Source organism: Corylus avellana, chromosome 3 (genome assembly GCF_965113065.1).
Source record: "Corylus avellana chromosome 3, dhCorAvel1.hap1.2, whole genome shotgun sequence".
In the NCBI taxonomy this organism is placed as follows: Eukaryota; Viridiplantae; Streptophyta; class Magnoliopsida; order Fagales; family Betulaceae; genus Corylus; species Corylus avellana.
In genome coordinates, this window is record NC_142492.1 from 3,260,220 (window position 1) to 3,266,219 (window position 6,000).

The window sequence follows — 6,000 nt, forward strand, 5'->3', positions numbered from 1 at the left end:
TGAGATTTGGGTGTATTGGGGCTTTGGGATCTGAGTGATTTTCTCTCTACTATTTTTGTACTCCATCTTTTGATAGTGGATTTTCTCCGGGTCGTCTCCGCCAGTGGATGTAGGCTTGTTAAGCCGAACCACTTAAATCTTTGTGTCGTGTGTGATTGCTTATCTTTGTTATTCCGCATTCTTCTTATTTTTCGCATCTCACGGGTCTTGGGAAATAGGATTAATTTCCTAACAGGCTAGTGTCATAAGGCCGAAGCTGTGTTTGCAGACCTTTCGAACGGTGGGTCCCTGAAGCTTTGAAAATGATATTTTAATCATGGTGGGTCCTTACTAGGGTTTTTCTTGACAGCGCGGGCATGTTAACCTAGCCCCGTCCGCAGTCACTGTTCGAACGCTCCACTAAGCCGTTCGAACGCCAGTCAGCAAAAGTCACCTAACTCTGCTGACCAGCCTTGTTCCCATGAGCCTATAAAGATGGGACTTGGCCTTTCGTTTTATTTTTCGAGGAAAACAGAGAGAAGAAGCGAATTCGATGTTCGACACAAGTAGAATGGTTCCTCGACACAAGTAGCTCGACGTTCCTCTCTTGACTGTCTGCCTCTTAAAATGTCTGAACAAAGTAAAAGATCTCCAAGAAGAAGACGGCGGATATGCATATGTGACGACGAAGGCGATGACGAAACTCCTCTACCATCTTCTGCAGGGGAAGCTTCTACAGCAAGAAACTCTGCGATGATGGGGCCGCCTGCTGCTTCGCAAGAGAAGGATTCTGGTAGAGAAGCTGCTCGTCTCTTCCGTGCCAGGTTGCCTGACGAAGAAGCACACACTTCTAATCTTCCTCCGCCTGAGAATAAAGTTGATGGAAGAAGCGGCGAAGGCGCTGCAAATCATAAGGTTGATGAACGTAGTGGTGGTGAAGATGAGAATCGAAGAAATTATGAACCGAATGGATCTTTAACACAGAGCCAAAGGGTTTTGATTAATCCAAGAATCCAGAGGGTTTTGACAGATGTTGATACTGAGATTGGACTCTTGAATTCCATTATTGACTACTACGCAACAAATGGGATGTACCCATTTCATGATCACATTCCTTTACATTATTTCATTACGGATTGGCTTCAAGTCGATATTCCTCAAGAATATTGGAAGGTCCTGAAATTGAGGGATAATTGGAGTTAAATCAATTTGATGGAGGAAGTGGCAGAGCTTTTACTGCTGCATCATCATCACCGGGTTATATGTTTTGCAAGTCAAGAATTAAATGATCTTCTACATGTACATGGTGACTGACTTGATTGATGAGATTTGAATATAAAATCACGTGTTCTGGAGTTTCTTCTTCCATTGCAAAATGCTCTGCAGCTTCACTGCGCTCAATTTTCTTCGTTCTTTTGATATTTCAATGACATTACAGCATAACATCTAAGCCAAATCTTAGTAGAGTTTATTTTTTTTCTTTTCCTTAAATAAAATACACAGAATCATAAACAATGAGGGGAGGCACAAAAAACTATCTGGAGAAATCTATAAGATCTTCCATGTTCTTTGCATCTCCGGAGCGCCACTTCTTGCATTGGATCCCCCTGTTTTGTATTGGATCCCCTGTTTTGCTCCTCAACATGTAAGGCTAGTTCATAGGCGGCGTCAATACTCCCAACCCACACTGCGAGAAATGATTGGTGCCAATAATTCGCCCCTATTATATTTTTCTACAACAAATTCAATATATTATTCAATAGATTTGTGGGGTTCACTACAAACTTATGTAGGGTTCACATAAGTCTACAAATCTAATAGTTGATTTATAAGATAAGATTGTGAATATATAGAAAAAATATTGACACCGATCATTTCTCATTTATAAATGACACGTGTCACATAAATTTGCATGATGGGATAGAAAAAATATTGACATGAATCATTTCTCATATGATTATATGGATTGAATTAAATAAGATTAATTTATTAAATAGGGTAGATTGGAGTTGACATATATAATTTTATACAGGTTAACATAAATTTGACTCATTTATTAGTCGTGTCTAACCCGATGGAACTGTTTTTGACATAATCTTATAATTTTGTACGGAATGGTCAAACATTGCCATCCAAATCTAAACTTAAGGTTTGTATATAAACCCCCCTGGGCCCTTCCCCCTTCCTCTCTATCTTTCTTTGTGACCGTTACATTGAAAGTTTTTGAAATTTAGAGGAGTTTTTTCAAAACTTGCAGTAGTTCGAAGATCTAAAGTGAATTTGAGAATATTTTCAACAAAATTAGCCATTGTGCTCTATTTCTAAATGTACATGCTGATTGATTTGATTCAGCTTCTTCTTCCAATGCAAAATGTTCTGCAGCTTTTACTGCGCTCAAAAGTTCTGCATGTTCTTTCTTTCTTCTTCTTGTACAAACTACAAAATCTTCTTCAACTTTTTCTCTCTATCAATCTTTCAAAGCGCTCATTTGGAATGTCATGTGGATGTGAGGAATATCATTACTCATTTTAGAGGACGGTTAGTGTTCTTTACTTCATTTTCTTTTTTTAAAAAATATACTTCTTTCCTGATTTTAAGAACAAATTAATTGGTTTTGTTAGTGTTAAAATAGGTTTTACTTCCTATTTTCTAATATTTTATTTTTGGGAAGAGTCCCTATACCTCCCTCAAACTATCATTTGAAAATGTCCCCCCAAACTTTAATTGCTACAATGTCCCTCCTAAACTACAAAAAATTGTCAATGTCCCCTATAATGAAAACAATATCCTTAATAAAATTAAAAAAAAATATATATATATATATATATATATTTTTAAAATATATCTAAAAATTTTTTTAAAAAAATTGGGAGTAGAAATTTTTTTAATAAAAAAAAATCATTTTTGTTAAAAAAAATTAATTTTTTTTTGTTTTTGTTTTTTTGTTTGTTTTTTTTTTTTTAATTTTTTTTTTTTTTTTAATTTATAAGGTTATTTTTGTTTTATTAACAAATATTTAAGGTCATTGTTGTCTTTTTGTTAGTCTTGGGGTACATTGTCAATTTTTTTGGTAGCTTGGAGAATATTGTTCCAATTAAAAGTTTGACGGGGAGTAGGTGACTTCACCTTATTTTTTATTGGTGTCCTTGTTTTAGAATCCATTTAATAACTTTTTTTAATTAGGGGTCAACTAGGATTTTGATTGTATCCTAGTAATCCTACTAGGCTACTAAGAACAAACAAATATAGTCTTTGAATATGTTGGAGTATTATATTTATGGTCAAACAAGAGAAATCAGACAAGAGTGTTAGAAACCACAAAGTTCGGTTGCTGCATGAAGATACGTAGCAGTACTGATTATCTTCATCGACGTGATCTTAGCCATTCACACTCCTACTCAATGTTGAACTCTCTGTTTCTGTTGTAATCATTTGAATTTCAATCAGTAGTTGGTTGTAGTTATCTGAATATTTGAAACTCCAGTCATTGATGTTTAGGCAAACTCTGTGTTCGTATTGGGTTCAGAAGTCTCTCAAGCATTGCCTTCGTTTCGATATAAACACCCCCTCCGATCCCCCTTCTCTCTCTCCCTCTCTGTTTCTTCTCTGTGGATAAAAGATCTCCAATCCAAGAAGACGGCAAAATGTAAAATTCTTTTCAATATAGAAGAAGATTTAACTATAAAATGATCCATTAAGATCTTGATCCGCCCTCCATATGGTTCTGACTTGTTGTCTATATATATATAGCCTGATTCAGCCCAGTTGGTTTGGCACCGTTTCTTTTAGCAAAAATTAACTCTGTTTCCTTGATAACCCTTTTCTCTCGAAGTGAAAAAAAATGTCAAACCAAAGGCAAGCATCTCCATTGCCGGAAAACTCGGCTGAAGAAGAAGAAGAAGAAGTACTACAACAACAACAACAAGATCAGCTAGAAGAAGAAGAAGATAAGAACCTCCAAGAACCCTCTCAAGAACCACCCAGAGGAGGAGGAGATGAAAGAAAGGTAGCCAGTCTACCACCTTCTGCTCAGAAAACTTCCATCGCAAGAAACGGCCCCGTCCGGAAACCATATGTTGCTAATCGTATTGTTACTCGCTCGGTTAGTGCTAATTTGAAGGCCATGAGTCTGCAGGCTTCAAAGAAGTTTGATTCTCCCCGCCAGCCTTTGGGAACTCCAGCTGAACGTCCTTTGGAAAACTCTGCTAAAGATGGCGTCTCTCAGGGGAAGGAGAAGAAGATAAAGGATAAGGTTCATGGTGAAGGTGAAGATGAAGGTCAAGAAGAAGAAGATAAAAACCTCCAAGAACCCACTCAAGAACCAACAGGCGGAGGAGATGAAAGAAAGGTAGCCACTCTACCACCATCTGCTCAGAAAACTTCCATCGCAAGAAAAGGCCCCAACCTGAAACCATGTGCTGCCAATGCTATGGGCTCAGACCCAATTAAAGAAATGATTACTCGCGCCATTCACGAAGCTCTTGCCAACTTGGGTGTTCCCGTTCCTGTTCATGATGCCGAAGAAGAAGATTCCAATCCCATAATGCTTAGGCGCGCCATTTACTTCGCGAGTATTTGGAAGGCCAACAGACTGGCTTCAAACAACTTCTTGGATTCTGTCCCCCCGCCTTTGGGATTTCCAGATAAACGTCCATTGGAAAACTCTGCTAAAGATGGCGTCTCTCAGGGGAAGGAGAAGATGATAAAGGATAAGGTTCATGGTGAAGATGGTGAAGAAGGTGAAGGTGAAGGTAAAGATGGTGAAGGTGAAGATGGTGAAGATGGTGAAGATGGTGAAGGTGAAGGTGAAGATGAAGTTGAAGGTGGTGGAGAAGAGAATCCAAGAGAAGATTCTGCTTCAATCTAAGATAATGTAGGGTTTGATAATAGAATCATTTTTTCTCGGTTTCCTGTTTTGCCTCTTCTTTTGTTTCTGGATTTCTTCAACTTTTTGGTCCAAATGAGACGGAGAAACTGCATTTAATGGTGGAGCTTTCAAGTCAATTAGATGAATTAGGAGTTTTCAAGTCTTTTAATTTATTGAAGCATTCATCCATTAACTTTGTTTTTCTTTTCATAAGGTGTATCGATTGGGACGTGTAATCAACAAGAAATTCCATAAATTCAACACTAGAGTCCTCCATGTTAAACTATCGTTTTTTTACTTTTGTGATTGAAAGTGCCAAAGCTTCGAGTCATTTTCTTTGAATTTGAAAGCTATAATTCCCAACTTAATACAAAGGTTATGGCACAGTATATGTTGGAATCGGGTGATCCCACAGTAAGATACATTGCAAGTGAATGAAGCTCATGGCTTTTATTCCAATTAGTAGTGATCATTCAATAGTCTCAAGGAAATCTTCAAAGTTAATTGACATTAGAGGTGAAAAAATGGTTACGGCTAGCGGTTATCGGTTCAACCGCCTAGGCGGCTAGTAAAATGGGCATAACCTCTTTCGCTAACAATTGGTTATTCATTATTTCATGTGTATATATATATATGCAGTTAACGGTTATCAGTTTTTTCAAATCCTAAATTGTGTTGCTAGGGGCCGACATGCAAAATATATATATATATACCTTATAAATTATTATTTTTTACTTTCATATATATTTTTTTCCTTATGAGTTGGGGGTAGGCCATGCCCTATATGGGCCACCCCCTTCCTCTGTCCCTACATACAACCCAATCCACTTTTGATATTTTTTAGCCAGGCTCAAAAGTTTGGCCCATCAAAATTGATTTGAAGGTTTTTGAGGCATCTAATTTCAATAAGAGAAATGTTGCACCTACATACTATTATTGTCACACTCATGAGTGCATACTTCTTAACGTAGCAATAATAATCATTAAATTTTGGATTAAGTGATTTCTTATACATTATTTATTTAATTTGTAATTCTTTGTTTTGTAGAAAATTTTCATGATTTCTTATACATTATTATTTTTTAATTATTTAAAATTTTGAGTTGCTCATCTTGCTGTCATGAAAAGGAAGTTTTGATCTTTTTAGAGTAATC